The following is a 16084-nucleotide window of genomic DNA, read 5'->3' as shown; positions in this document are numbered from 1 at the left end:
GAGGTTTTGATCTGCGGTTCATGCGGTCACTATGAGGGGTAGTGGACACAATGGCACCTCACAACAATGTTGTTGTTGTTATTATATGCCATCGAGTCGCCTGTGACCCATTGTTGTTATGTGCCATCAAGTCGCTTGCGACTCATAGCAACCCTATGTACAAGAGCTCTAAACGCCGTTCTATCCTGTGCCAACCTCGCCGTCTCAAACACACTCATTCCCACAACTCCACTCAGAGAATAGATCCATCTCATCTAAGGTTTTCATCTCTTTTACCGCCCCTCCACTCTTTCAAACATGATGTCCCTCTCCAAGAACCAATCCCTCCTTGAAACATGCCCAAAGTATGTCAGATAAAGCTTCAGAATCCTTGACTCCAAGGAGCATTCTGGCTTCACCTTCTCCAGGACAAACCTGGTCGTTCTCTTAGCAGTCCATGGTATATTCAACCCTCTTCTCCAGCACCACAGCTCAAAGGCATCAATTCTCTTTCTATCATCCCTATTCACTGTCTAGCTCTCTGACGCATAGCACATGATTGCAAAGACTATAGCCCTCTTTCTATCATCCCTATTCACTGTCTAGCTCTCTGACGCATAGCACGTAATTGCAAAGACTATAGCCCAGATCAGGTGCACCTTAGTCTCCAACCTGATGTTGTTGCTCTTCAGTACTCTTGAGAGGTCCCTCACAGCTGACTTTCCCAATGCAATTCGTCTCTTGATTTCGTGGCTGCTGTTGACTGTGGAGCCAAGTAAACTAAAACTGTTAACTATCTCAATCTTTTCACCATCCATATTGATGCTGCCAATTGGCCCAGTGGTGAGAATCTTTGTTTTCTTGATGTTGAGCTTCATATACAGTTAGTGAGCCAGTCTCACTAACTCCGGCACACCAGCCACCATGACTCAGTCAGCTAGATAACACAAGGCAACAACAGTAGATGCTGACTACATTCCATGAAGAGACAGAATCCGAGTGCCTTTGAAATCACATTGGCAGGCATTGCACACATAAACAAACTTTGAACAAGATCCTCCCTGATTGTGACGAGTGATAGACTACAAATGAAAAAGAAGGGGATGGGGAGAGGTCTTGACAAGTCCTAAGGAGTGTGTCTGTGGAGTGGCTATTTACTGGTCTCCCTGCCTGTGTCCTGCTGTATTTTGGGAAGGGGGGATTAGAAGATGGGTGAGCTTCAAGCCCTCCCTGCCTCTCTACCTCGATGTCCTGCACTTCTGAGGGAGGCCAAGGGAGAAGGGAGGTTTCCAGCTGCTGGAAGTTTAGGGTGGGAGGAGTCCAAGGCCAGGTATGAAAGTTTCTGAGAGGTAGGTAAGGAGCTGGGACCTTTTCCCAGGGCAATGGGGAGTCATGGAAGGCTTGAGGTCCACAGCTGACTGTTTAAATGTGGGTTTGGAAAGGACCACTCTGGTTGAAGTAACAAGAGGTGATCAGAAAGGCTGGCCTGTGGGAAATAGGGTGGGGCAAGGTCTGGGGCGATGAGATGTTTAAATTCCCTGCTGCTATTATAACAGAAGGAAAAAAAATTACAAATGGTTTTAGAAATAGAAATATATTCTCTTCTTGTTTGGGAGCCTAGAAATCAAATTCAGGGAGCTGGCTCGAGGGCAATGTTTTTTCTCTCTCCCGGTCTGGGAAGGCCTTGGGCTCTCCATCGTCTATCTCTAGATTCCTTGGTGATCATGTGATTTGTATCTTTCCCTCCATGCTTGCTTAATCTGCTCTCTCACTTCTCAAAAGAGATTGATTTAAGTGATGTAGTCTGTAGGGGGTTGCACAACAAGCCCAAAGGCAGCACCTCCCTGATGGACTAAATTCAACAGATAAAAATAGGCAGTCTCCTCCCTTGCAATGTACAGGCTGGAAGCCAGAGGGCCATCTACGAGCAGGTCTGACTCTGACTGCAAGGCAACTAGTATGAGTAGTGGTAAAGTCCTTAAGGGAGTCGCACTGCCCACATGAACCCTCCCTTGCTCAAATCTACCAGCAGCGCCAAGAGTCATTGGCTCATTAACAACGTAACTCCCGTGGCCTAGCGGTAAAGAGCTGCACTGCCAACATGAAGGCTTGAGGTTTGAATCCACCAGCTGCTCCACGGGAGAAAGACGAGCATTCTCCTCCTGTACGATTTACTGCCTCTGAAAACTCTCTGGAGGGTCAAGCTATGGGGTCGGTTCCGACTCGATGGTACATAACGACAGCTAACAACCCATTCTCAAACGGTGCTATAACCACAGGTGAAGGGGTTAGAATTATAACACCTATTTTAAGGAGAGGCAATTCAATCCATGACAAGAGGAAAATCAGGAACTGCTGGTGGCCAGCTTGCAGCGGGGAGAACTGGCCTCTCTCTGAGAGCAACACGCGGGCCTCCCCTCATCATTGAACTCAGCACATTTCCTATGAGCAGATCTATGCTGTGGGCCAGGCTCTGTGCTCAGTGTGGGAGAGAGATTTGAACAAGAGGCCCTGGCTTGGTGGGAAGAACTAAAAGAACTAAAGCACTAAACCAACCACATGGCATATAACTTATGAGTGGGCAATCTGATACAGACTTCAAGCCCCCTGACTTCAGGGCTCTGTCTCCTCCAACACACTGGGGCTGCTGAGATCACAGCCATGTTTGATCCATGAGGTTGGGGGTTGCCTGAGAAAGGGTCTGGTTCTTGCCAGTGCTGGGGCTCCCACACCACCCAAGGGGCAGGAACAGAGGGGAGCTGGTGATGAGAGTGTCCTGAGACACTCAGCAGCCGCTGCCATTTCCTGAGTGGAGCCTGCAGTTCCCAAGGTGGCAGGGCCACGGCTTTATTTCAGAAGCACCTCTGGGGGTGTGTCGAGGCAAGAGGGGGGTTTACCTCCCATACAGGGTCTCTGCTAGGGTTCAGCCTTCTCTGATGTCCCCCAGCCCCGACCTAAACTGTCTACTCTCTATTCAGCCTTGAACTTCTTGTGAATGACTGGTGGGCAGTGGCCAGAGGTGAGGTTCACACTTACCCCCAGGAGGGTGAGTCCAAGGGCAGGGATTGAGTTGGAAGAGGCCCCTGGAGGGACGGCTGCAGACACCATCCAGGAACAAGCAAGAGCTGTAAGACAGGACTCCTCAGTGCTTCCAGTGACCTGTGACAAGCTCCTTCTGTTCTCTTGGCCTCAATTTATCCTGCAAACTTAGAATGGTCGCCGTTCTGTCTTCTTACTCTTAATTTGTTTATTTTTGTCATTTGTTTCTCGTCCCCAGGGGGATAATCGTTGCTAAACACCATCAGCCCAGCTGTGACACACAGTGGAGGGCAGAGTAGCCCCCACCCTGCTCTCCATCGCTCGCAGGTCTGAGTCCCTTATTGCCATGGCTGAGCCAGTCCGGTCCATCTCAGGAGGGTTCTCCTCATCTCTGCCGACCTTCTACTTTGCCAAACATAATGTCTTTCACCAGCAATTGGTCTTTTCACGATGATGTGTCCAGAGATAGATGGATGAAGTCTCACTAAGGATCGATACATCTTGGAAAACTGAAAGGTCAGGAGGGACCCAATGTAAGAACTTCATGCCAGGAAATGAGAGATCTGATACTGACCTCTGAGGGACTTCCTGGAGAGAAGGGATTTGGGTTTCTGTACTAGCCAGGCTTCATCCTTTGCAGGACTCTATCATAGTCTTCTCAATTACTTATAAGGCATCAGAAAGCTGAGGGATGATAAAAGGAAAATTGATGTCTTTGAGTCATGGTGCTGGGGAAGAGTATCGACTATACCACGGACTGCTAAGAGAACAAACAGGTTTGGCCTGGAGAGCGTGAAACCAGGCTGCTCCTTGGAGGCAAGGATTCTGAAGCTCAGTCAGACATACTTTGGGCATGTTGCAAGGAGGGACCAGTCCTTGAAGAGGGACATCATGCTTGGGAGGGTGGAGGGACAGCACAAGAGAGAAAGACCTTGGATGGGATGGATTGACTCAGGAACTAGGGTAATGGCAGTAGGTGTGTCAGAAACAATAAGGTTGGCTCAGGATAGAGCGAGAAGAGCTGTCAGCAAGGAACTAGTTGACACTTAACAACATCAGGTTCCTAGCTGGACAGCAGGAGGCGCTGCGGTCAAGGCAGCTTCGGGCATGCATTCTGCTCTTGCATGCAGTCGGCAAGGCCGCGTTTTGTTCTGGTCTGCTCTAGTCCTCCAGCCAGGCTCCACATGCCCAGGCTGGGGTTTTTTTAGTGGCATAGTTGGGGTTTGACCTTTGATATTTAAATACATTATGTACAAGACTGTTTATCTTGTCCACTCACCTCCAGCCATTAGGGTCAGACTGAGTGTAACATTTGCACCTTCAGGAAGTGCCTGTCTGAGAGCGGAATCAGTCACAGCCCTCAGAGAGCTATAATCTGACGAGGGGTATGCAGCTCTTGCCTTTCAGGGTCAGAGAGGGGGTGTCCAAGTGGGAGACGGGTCTACCGCCTCCAGGTAGAGACCTGTCAGAGACTGGGGCTATGACCCAAGAGTCAGGTAAACACTAAACCCCCAGCTCCAGAAACAACTGGATCCCTTATGGATCATGAACCTGAAACTGGATCGGGGCGAGGAGGGGGGCCGTGGAGGAGGGGGAGGAGGGGGCTGTGTGAGATGCTGCATGCCCAGCGGTGAGCACGGCACGCTGGGCAAGTGGGGGAGCTCGTGGGGGATGAAGAATCGCCCCAGTCCATTCTTTCACAGGTGTGGTAATATAAGGAGCGAGCTGTATGCACATGGAAAGCAGGGACCTGGGACCTGTGTGCAGGCTGCGGGGATGCCCTGGTGCGCATGCCCGGTGTGCCGGTGAGCATGCTCCACGCAGGCCCTGGACCGAGGCTTTCCCAGCACACGAGGTGAGGCGTGTGCACTGTGTGCGCGCTGCGCGTGCTCCGCGCGTGCTTCGCGTGTGCCCAAGTCAGGGCGCGTGCTCCTGGGCAGTGGGACAAGCACTTGTCAGGATCGGGGCCGGGCACAGTGCCCCTGAGGAAGTCACGTTGGCAGAGCTACAGGGGTTCCCCAGTGAACAGGAAAGGGGCCCAGGGTCACGTAAGACTTCTCCAGGTCCGCGTCTGGTTTGAGCACCGAGCGTCTGGAAACCCCTGGGGACCCTCCAGCCGCATATATCCAGGCCTCTGTCTGCCCTGATCCCTCTCCCAGGCGCCCAACAACTGGGCCTGCCTAGCACACACAGGCCAGACCAGCTGTTACTGTGACATCCATTCGCCTCAGTGCAGTCTGGGCATTCTCACTCAACTCCCCACTCCTCTCTGCTTCTCTTTCCCCCACTGTCCCCACAGTTGGGAACCAGGCCCTGCAGCAGCTGGAAGCCTTTGGTGGGGTTTTGAGCCTTAATCCAGGAGCTGAGAGGGACCAAGGGGCACAAAGTACCCCCTACCACTCGACTTTCCACTGCCCCAGCCACCAGGGCTCTGAGAGGAGTTCAAGGGCCCCAGGCCTGGCTAGGAGAAGCTTGCTCATTTGCATATAATTTACATTTAATTTGCTTGTGCTCCTGCTTGGCCTTTCCAAGCAAGGCTGGAATTCAGCTCTCACACTATGCTCAGCCTTTCTCACATTTTTCCTGCACGCTGCTCCCCTAACACATGCTTCTCTCCACCTCCCTTGACCCAGATGCCTCCTATGGGGCACTCACTCATATCATCCTGCCCCCACCTACACAAGAACTTACAGACCTGCTTTGTACACATGCAGGAAGGTATAACTGCCTCCACAGCACCTGCAAAAAATGCACACAGCCTTGAGCACCTGCACGTGTGTGCGCACTGCAGGGCCCAGTGAGGCTACACAATGTACACCTGTGTCCATTCACATGAATAGGTGCCCAGGTGCTCGGGATATGTGTTTCCACGCAGACATGTTTGCTAAAGGCTTTCAAGGTTCACCCACGTTGTATCATACAACGTTCTTTATGAAGGGGTAATATTTCCTTGGCATAGTCTGTAGGGAATTGCACTGATAACTCAAAGGTGGTAACCTGTTTGGTGGTTCGAATCTTTAGCAGCCCTGAGGGAAATAGAAGGACAATCTGTCATGTTATTTATAGCCTCTGAAAACCTACTGTAGGCTCTGCTATGAGTGGGTTTCAACGAGATGTCAATCAATTGAGTTGACTTGTATGTATGTACATTTTTGTTTGTCTGTTTACCTGTTAACAGGCATTTCAATTGTTTCTGCTTTGGGGACTCTTGCAAATAATGTGACAATGTACAGCAGCTTACATGTGTTGAGTCTCTGCTTGCAAGTCCCTGCAGTATGTACCTTTTGTTATTGTAGCAGTTAGGTGCCATTTAGTCAGTTCCAATTTCCAGAGACCCCATGTAAACACTGCCCAGTCCTGCCAGCCTCTGAATCCTTACTCTGTTGTAGCTGGCGGACCAATCCACCTTGTTGAAGGTCTGCTGCTTTTTTGCTGACATTCTACTGAACATCATGCCCTTCTCCCAGAACTGAGCCCTCCCAAAAACACGTCCAAAATAAATGAGCCCAACTCCAGCCACTCTTGCTGCTAAGGAATATTCCAATAATACTTTTACCAAGACAAATGGATTTGTTCTTCTGGCAATATATTGGACATGGTATATTCAATATTCTTTTTAATACCATAATGCAAATACATTCATTCTTTTTTTATCTTCCTTCTTCATTGTCCAGCTTTCACACTCATAGAAGGGGATTGAAAAGCCCAGGGCTTGCATCAGGCGCACTTAATTCCCACAGGGGCATCTTTGCTTCTGAACACCTTCAAGGTCTTTTGCAACAGATTTGCCCAATTTTCATCATTTAATGTCTTGACTGCTGCTTCCATGGGTGTTGATTGTGGAACCAAGTAAAGTGAAATCTTGGTACTTTCGGTCTTCTGTTGATCAAGTTACCTGTTGATCTAGTGTGAGTGGTTCTGTTTTCTTTATGTTGAGATATAATGCACAGTGAAGGCTGTACTCTTTGATCTTGATCAGTGTTTCAAGATAGTGTCATCCATGTATTGCAAGTTGTTAACGACTCTTCCTTCAATCCTCAAACTGTGTTTTCTTCATCAAATCCACCTTCTTCTCCAATTACTTCCTCAGCACACACAGTAGGTACCTGTGTGCTGGGATGCCTCAGAGTGGAATCACTGGCTCATGTGGTCTACTATTTAAGTCTTACAACAGCCTTAAAACAGTAAGGGAAATACTGTTGCCCCACTCTATGTTGTTGTTAAGTGCCGTCGATTTGCAGGTGACTCATAGCGACCCTATGAAGGAGAGTCCTCAATGCTTGGGTGCCTTTCATCCTCTCTCCAGGTTCATAGGGTTTCCAGAGGCAAGCTATTGTGGAAGTGGATGCCACTCCTCCTTCCAAGCTTGTTTTAATCGGGGAGCTCCACCCCACTCTCTGTCCGCATTGGGTAACCGACCATGAATGCATTTGACACATTAGTGTCACAGTGTTCAGCCTCACAGCAACCACAAGTGACCGAGGTATAGCAACTTGTACACCAGGGCTATGTGATCTAGAGGAATGTCTGAACAAAAACAATGAAAGATAGGCCCGAGGGCCGCGGACTAAAAGTCACCCACCCTTGGCAAGTCCCACTCTATAGGAGAGGAAAATGAGCCTTCAAGAGTTTAGGGGCAAGTATTAACAACAGGATTTGAACAAGGATCTATCTGTCTTGACTTCTTCACCCTCCACTCTCCACCCCTGCCATGTTAGCTGTGGCTGAGTTGACTCTGACTCCTATCAGCCCTGTGAACAATGGCTCTGCAACTTGCCCTGTCCTGTGCCATCCTCATCAGCTCTGATACACTCAAGCTCATTGTTACAGTCACTGTGTCTTTCCATCTCGTTGAAGGTCCTCTTCTCTTTCCATGGCACTCCACTTTGCCCAGCATGATAGCCTTTTACAAGGAGTGGCCTCTCCTACAATGCCCAAAATATGTGTGATAAACCTTCACCATCTTGCCTTTAAAGGGTACCCTGGTTTCCCTTCTCCAAAACATATTTGTTCTTTTGGTAGGCCATTCAGTACTCTATCCAGCAGCATAACTCAAAGGCATCAATTCTACTTCTGCGGTCTTTATTCGTTGTCAAACTTTCAGATGCATAGGAAGGAATTGAAAAGACTTGTCTTGAATCAGGTGCCTCTTAGTTTTTAAACGGGTATCATTGCTCTTTTTGTCAGGTGCAACTTGTCTTTGGATGTGTTGTTGCTGATTGTGGATCAAAGCAAGATGAAATCATTGAGAACTTCAATGCTTTCTCCATCTATCATGATGTTGCCTGTTGGCCCAGTGGTGAGGATTTCTGTTTTCTTGATGCTAAGATGTGTAACCCTTACTGAAGACTGTAGTTTTTGATCTTCTTCAGCAAGCATTTCAAGGTCAGGCTATGATGTGATGCTACTGGGTGAATGGATTTAATGTCTGGCTCAGGAATGTCTGATACAGACTACCTAGGTGTGCCAATGGCTTTGCTGGTTCTCAAACTTCCATCTCTCATGGTGTCCCTACAGTGCATATAGGCCTGCCCTCCACTCAGACTGGGAACTGGCCATAGTCTGGGCATGCTGAGAGGCAGCTGCTCATTGGTCCATTCCCTACAGCTGCTGCTTCTGAGAACAAGGTTTCTCAGGGGGAAGGGAAGTCTAGGGTCTGAGAGGAGGAAGGTGTGGTCCATGCTGCATGTAGAGGTTGCTGGTTATTCAGCCACTACCAGCACTTATCAGCACACCAGCAGAAGCAGCATATACGGGAGCGAGAGCCTCTGCTCTGCGCATAGTCCAGCCAAGGCCAACGCTCCTTCTGGGAAACCTGCCCAGGAATGTGTATCCTGAAGCCCCTTCTGGCCACACCTCACTCACACCACCCACCCACCACAGAACCTGGACCACCAGCCTAGAGAGGGCCCTCTCCTGGGAAAGTGGCAGGGAGGGAGCCAGTGACCAATAAGGGAGGCCAGGCACTAGAGAGTGATTCTCCTAAATCCAGCAGCAAGCTTGAGCCCACGCAGCCTCTGGAGTTACAGGGAGCCCCTTCCCCAGTCCTGCTGGCCTAGAGGCAGCCAGAAGCCTCACATCCTCTGAGAGGAGCTGGTCCCACCTGTGTGGCTGGCTGGCTAGGGGGAGGGTGGCCTGCAGGGCCAGGATCCCAGCAGGGACCGAGTGAGAGGTGGCTGAGCTTCCTCTGATCCTGGGACAAGACACACCCCCAAGGGCCCGCCAGGCCTGGGATGGCAGAGCCAAGGAAGCATGGAGTGGGGAAGGAAGAGCTTTCTTGGGTTGAGATGAAGGGATACAGGGGTGAGAGGCCTGACATTGCTCACAGATGTCCCCGGCTGGGGCTCAGCCAACTCTGTGTTGAGGGATGGCGAGAGGAAGGAGAAGCAGATAGAGATTAGGGGATCACAGGAGTGAGCTCATGAATGGGGCTGTAGTTTCAGAGAGGAAGGAGAGGTGGACTTGTCATGGGGTCACTTGCCCAAGGGCAGAGAAAGGGAGATCCTGGGCAGCCACCAAGGGCCTGGCAACTGTATTCGGCTGTTCCCATCTGACTCCCTGTACCTGGGACTCACACCCCAGAGAGGGGAAAGGAGACAGTAGAGGACAGTGGCATTAGCTAGAAGACTAGCAAATGAGCAAGGTGACCAAAAAGACAGTTGGGGTGACAGCAGACCATGCTCTTGGCTAATCTCCAAAAGTAGCACGTTACTTTAGCTGCGATGAGATTCAAATTAGACACCAAGAATTAACACTTCGGACTGAAGATAAAGCATCTTGAAGAGAGAAGAGCAGCCCTCACCCCAACCCCACCCTGTGCCGCCCCAAAGACAGAGGCTTGGAAAGGATGACTTCTGAGTCCCTTCCGGCTCCTTATCCAGCCTGTTCTCTTTTCCCCAGGCCGAAGACCTGAGCCCTCGAGCCCCTGGGGGGCACTCTGCGTGACCAGGGCTGTGGACAGGAGGAGCCCAAGGGCCAGCACGCAGTGAGACGCCTGGAACGTAGCCTTTAGCTGCCGCGGAGCCCGCTCAGGTGCAGTGCTGCAGCGCCCTCTACTGGGAGGATCCGACAGCGGCCTTTTTCGAGGTGGTCATCCAAGGAGAGAGAGAGAGCCTTGTAGATTCCAATGACAACTCATGTATTACTAACAAAAAGACTGAGGCCAAAACAGGGAGGATCTGGTCCCAACCCTACATAAGCCCCTGAGGGCCCTTCAAGGCCCTTTTTATAGCAAATGCCACAGAGGCCAAAGGAGAGGGGTCTGGCAGGGACTGGACTGTGTGCTGTTGGTTCAATTCATAGGTCAGAGTAGAAACACCTAATAAGCCTTCCTGGACTGCAATCGTATGGAAGCAGACCACCAGATCGTCTTGGGAGCCCTTGGTGGGCTCAAAATGTCCAGCCTTCAGGTTAATAACCAAGCATGTAGCCTAGATTCTTTGACTGGACTCCAGTGGTGGTGACAAGGTGGTTGGTCCAAGGCTCTGTAGCTAACTCACCAGCCACTGTCCTCAGCAAGCACCCCAAACAAACCTCCATGGGGCAGTCTGCACAAACACAGCTTCCAGATGTTTCCTCCTCCCATTCCTCCAATCTAAATTCTAGAACCTTCTGGTTTTCCCACCAGCCCTTCGAGTCCTTCTCACATGATCCCACCTTTGAGCCTCTGAAGAGAGCCTGTGCTCCCCCCTACACAGACACATCACACACACCAATTTCCACTTCTACTTCTTTTCCACCCCAATTTCCCACTTCTGCTTCTTTTTAATATATTTTTTTTCTCCAGGAAATGAAAGCTTTATTTCTTTTTGTTTTGGGGGAAGGTTATTGGATTTTCTTTTTAATTACAGATCATAGTACTACATGTTCTTTGTAACAGGTGAAACAAACCAGAGAAGCCTAAAGAAAAAAGGTGTTAATTTCTCTCCTACAGTCTTGATGTCACCAATGTGGCTGAAGGAATGTTGCCCTTCCATATGTTTCTTAACGAGTAAGATGTGTCGCCGTCCACCACACACTGGGCCTCGTAGGGAGTCTAGGCTATGGGAGCAAACAAGCCAGCTATCAAGGTGTCAGCTGCCCTCACTGGGGCTTATATTCTAGTGGCAGGGTGGGGGGACAAATCCATAAATCAAACAGGTTAACTGTTCATCAAGTCAGACTGTGACCCATGTGCGTCAAAGAAGAACTGTACTCCACAGGTTTCCAATGGCTCATTTTTCAAAAGCCTTTTTTCTGGTGTCTCTGGGGAGACTGGGACCTGAAACCTTTCTGCTAGCTGCTGAGTTCATTAACTATTTGCACTCCCCAGGGACTTGTAGGAAGTGGGGAGAGAAGAAAGGTTAAGCCTTCCCGTTGATTCCAACCCATAGTGACCATAGGGGGCAGCATTGAAATCCCCCACAGGGTTTCCAAAGCCGGAACACCAAGACCACCACAGGGTTGCAGTTTTGGGGGGATCTGTGGATGCAGACAGGGTTCTCTGAGGGGATGACATTAGAATTGAGGCCCAGTAGAGAGCACAGTAGGACCAAAGTGTTCCCCTGAGAGCCCTGGGGAGATTCTGATGGCTTTGGGCAGGCAGGTGTCTGTTCTGATCGGTCCTCTGTGGCACAAAGACCCCTTTTGTCTATGGGGTGAAGGAAAGACTGAAGGTGGATCAACAGGGCAGCCAAGAGAGAGGTCTGGATGGACGTGGAGATGGGTTCTGGTGTTGCTCTACACCTTGATCTTTTACTGTGGGACAGGGAGATTTCAGAGATATTGTGGATCTGGTTGTGGACTGAGACAGTAAAGTGAATCACCATAAACTGAGTCACATCAGGTCAGTGCAGATAAAATTTCTATTTACCCTATACTGTAGTCTATTACGAGAGCTCCAGCAATGTAGTCTATAGACTGTTGCACTGCCAGATAAAAGGCCATACATTCTTCTCTGGAAGTTTGAATCCATCAGCGGCTCCTTGGAAGAAAAATGAACAGTCTTCTCTTGTGCAATTTACAGCCTCCAAACTCACTAGAAGGTCAGCTGTGAGTTGATTCCAACTTGCCAGTGATGACTTTGACCTTTGTATTCTATCCAGTGTGCATTATGAAAATGTGTGATATATTAAAAAATGTGACACAGAAACACAATTTGCGTATAAACTGTAGGGAGACAGTGTCGACAGCCTTGCTGAACCACAAACCTTCAGTCTGTGAAAAACTTACTGCAAAGCACAATAAACAGAAATGTGCCTGTCCTCTCTTTCACAGAATCACAGCCAGAGTCACAGGTTCTACTCCAGAGGTGCAGCTGCTCATGCTGGAGCAGCTGGGAGAGGCTGCAGCCCTGGTGTGAGCCGACCTCTGCCCTTCTGGTCTGAAGGGTGGAAAATATATCTCAGCAATATGAACAGCTAAGCAGTGATACTGAGTCATAACTCAAAGTGTAAACTCTATTACCATAAGTCTTTACCACTGCAGCTAAATGTGGAAAGTCAAAGCTGATGTGTAGATAATTATGTAGATAAACTTATTGCCATGGAATTGATTCTGACCTGGGCCACCATGAGAAGAGCTGCTCCATGAAGATTCCTTGGAGCTAATCTTTATGGAAGCAGATTGCCAGCCCTTTCTTCCATGGTGTTCCTGGGTGGATTCAAACAACCAATCTTTAGGTTGGTCCAGCAAATTGTTGTTATGTACAATAGAGTCGGAATAAACCCATAGCTGACCCTCCAGTGGGTTTTCAGAGGCAGTTAATCACACCGGAGGAGATTACCCATTCCACAGAGCAGCTGGTGGCCTTGAACCATGTGCCTTCAGGATTGCAATACAGCTTCTTGTAACTAGGCCACCAGAGTTCCCCAGCAAACTGTTAGTGCCACCTAAATCAAGTGAACCTACACACACACTCCTTAAGTGAGGGCTACACATTAGTGATTTCTTTCCACATAGTATGAAAAGGGAGCAGGACCTGGAGAAAATAACTTTACAGTGGAGAAGTCTGACAAACATTCTTCCACCAGGTGATCAAGATCAACATCAACACTCATAAGTCATATTGATACTATCTGCCTTTGACCTGTTCTGTGCACAACAGAAGGAAGCACCACACAGTGCGGCAGTGGCTGCTCCCCGGCTGAGCTCATCCTATCTTGTACTGTCCTGCATTGTTCCATAAAATGTGGGGGGACCTGGACACCCAAGGAGAACAACAGTCACCCCAAATAGGACATAAGATGGAGGGAGAGAACTAAGGAAGTCTTCCTTTTCAACTCCCTGGTAGCTCCATGGCCACCGCCCCCAGCCGCTCCATCCTTAAAGCCCCGCATCTCTGTTAACTCCTCTTCCCTGGGGCCCCTGCGTATCTTTGGAATCTGAAGATCCATCTTCCCTGTGCAAGTCACGGTTGGAGATCAAGGTTAACCTAGATCGGGGTTAGCCTGTCCCGGATCCCCTCGCCATTCCCTCTGCCCCCTGCCACCCAGTCGGAGAAAGGCTTCTGGACAGGGACTTCTCGTAGGTAGCAGTCCCTGGAGAGCGGTGGTCGCGGTCGTTCTTCTCTCCGCCGCCAGGCGTCACCACCGGCCTGGAAATGGAAGATGCGGCCACATCGAGACTCGCGGACAGTGTAAGTGACCCAGCGAAGGACAGACGCGGCTAGCCAGGTGGGCGGACTGACGGGCTGCTCCGACGTGGTTTCTAGAGGCGCTGCAGTTTGGTGCTCTGGCCCAACGACCATGAGGAACCCAGGGACGCACAAGTCTTCAGATTCGACTAGGGGGTGTCCGGACTCCAAGAGGCAAACTGGAAGGTCAGGGTGCTGGGGACAGCATGGACCTGTTTGCCCTTCCTCCAAGCTCACCTCTTCGGTGAAAAGGAAGTGAGAACATTCCAGAAAAGGTGTTGTATTTGAATCATTTCACCAAAACAAAAAACCCCAAAGCAGATATTTTAAGGTCTCTTATATGTGTACTCAAAGAATGTTGTTGTTGTTGTAATTGCTGTGTGCTATCAAGTCAGAACCAACCCATCCATAGCTGATCCTCTGGCGGGTTTCCAGAGGCACTTAATCGTGCAGGAAATTGCCCAGCCTTCTCCTGTGAAGCTGGTGGATTCGAACCGTGTGCCTTTGGGATTGCAGAGCAGGTTCTTACCGCTAGGCCACCTGAGCTCCCTAATAGAAGACTAGGTAGCATTTACTGGGCACCTACTATGTCCCAGACGCTGTTACCTAAACTTTTAGGCGTGGGCACTATTGTTCTCCCCACGAAGAAACCGAGACACAGAGAGGTGCAGGAATTTGCTCAGATCCAGTGGTTAAATGAGGAATGAGACCTAGGTGGTCTGGCTCCAGAGCCCAGGCGCCTCGCAATGACTCTAAGTAGAACATGCCTTTTAAAAAATAATAAAAATCAGTCTTTATTAAGCGCCTGGTTAAGCCTGGCACTGGTGGGCGGAAAACTGCTGAGCACCAACAGGCGGGTGGCGAGAACACGCTGCGGGGGAGGTCTGGTCGCCGGTTCCTCCTCGCTGGGGCAATGCGCCCACAGGCGGTGCCCGGAGCGCCCGCCAGGTGGCGCGCTGACCCCACGCGCCTCCGACGCGCCACACCCGCGGGCGCTCTCTCTCAAGCGCCCCCTGTAGGAGCTGGTGCTAACCGCAGCGATCGGGGTCCAACTGACAGGTGGTCAAACCGGCCACATAGGACATTGTCATATGCTGGCTCCTTGTCAGGTGTCCTGTCATCATCTAGGGGCTCCGCTCGGATCCTGTTTTCTCCCTCTTGCTTTTCACCGTCAAAGATGCTAGAATGTAACAGCGTTTGCCTGATTATAAAGGCACTTTCTGCCCAACTACATTCTGACAGTAGATGAGGGTATTATTCCATGTTCCCTCTGGAGGGCCAAGTCCTCATTCATTAGGTGGGTCCTCTTGTGCAGATAGGGGAACTGAGGTCTAAGCAAGACTGGAGACGTGTCCAAGATCATCCAGGAAGCAGAGCCCAAAGCCTCGGGATTCCATATGCCAAGCCCCTTCCATTCTGTCACAACACATTGGGAGTCTTTATGATCCTGTGAGAGGCAGGGGGTGACCAAAATGACCTCTCTGAACTACTGTCCAAGGAGTCTCAGGCCCAACGTGTTCCCCACCTGTTTCCTGGCTCCGTTGGCCCTCCCTGGTTCTCCCTCTCGTTCCTCTCCTCTTTCTTCACACCTGGCACCTTCCCTCATGCTCTGCTCTTATGAGCACTTCCTGCTCACCTTTGATGACCCTCGAGGTTCCTAAAGCTGCCAGCCCTGTCCCGGCCTCCAAAACCTTCCAGCCACCCCTCCCTTCTACCCCCACCATCCTCAACCCCATGCATTTCCTCCTGCAAATCTCCCCTTCACTCTGTTCCCCACCCCCAGGTTCAAAAAACTGGGAGTCACTTTACTCCTCAACCTCTACATCCTAGGGTCTGACTCCTCTCCATTCCACCCCTCACATGCCCTTCAAGGCCAGCCCTCATCATCAACACTGCCTCTGCTGTAATCGAGGCTGCCATTGTCTCCCAGCCTCCATTCTCACCCGCCCCCACAAATCCAGCCTGCACACCACCACTTGTCATCTTTGGAAAGTGTATATCTGACCCCTGTTTAAAATTCAGTCCAAAAAATAGCAATGTAATCACAGATAGGTAAAGGGAAAGGCAATATGAAAAAATAAGGGTTTCATTGCTATGGGTCGGTTTGGACTCTACGGTACACAACAACAACAATGAAACCCTTATTTTTGTTGTGTACCGTAGAGTTCAAACCGACCCATAGCTGACCCTCTGATGGGTTTTCAGAAGCAGTTAATCACATGAGAGGAGATTGCCCACCCTTCTCCTGCAAAGCCTCTGGTGGCCTTGTACCATGTGACCTCAGGATTGTAGTGCAGCTTCTTGGCACTAGGCCATCAGATGACATCAAATTAATCTTATAAAGCAAAATGCCTATGAGTGATTGAATGAAAACACAATAGGATTTATTAGCTTTCACTCAAACATTTAAAAATAAACTATTAAAAAATTTTAATCACAGGATAAAGCCCCAAA

This window comes from Elephantulus edwardii, unplaced genomic scaffold (assembly GCF_000299155.1).
Source record: "Elephantulus edwardii isolate Elephantulus edwardi_28Jun2011 unplaced genomic scaffold, EleEdw1.0 scaffold00077, whole genome shotgun sequence".
In the NCBI taxonomy this organism is placed as follows: domain Eukaryota; kingdom Metazoa; phylum Chordata; class Mammalia; order Macroscelidea; family Macroscelididae; genus Elephantulus; species Elephantulus edwardii.
Note: the sequence above shows the minus strand (reverse complement) of the source record.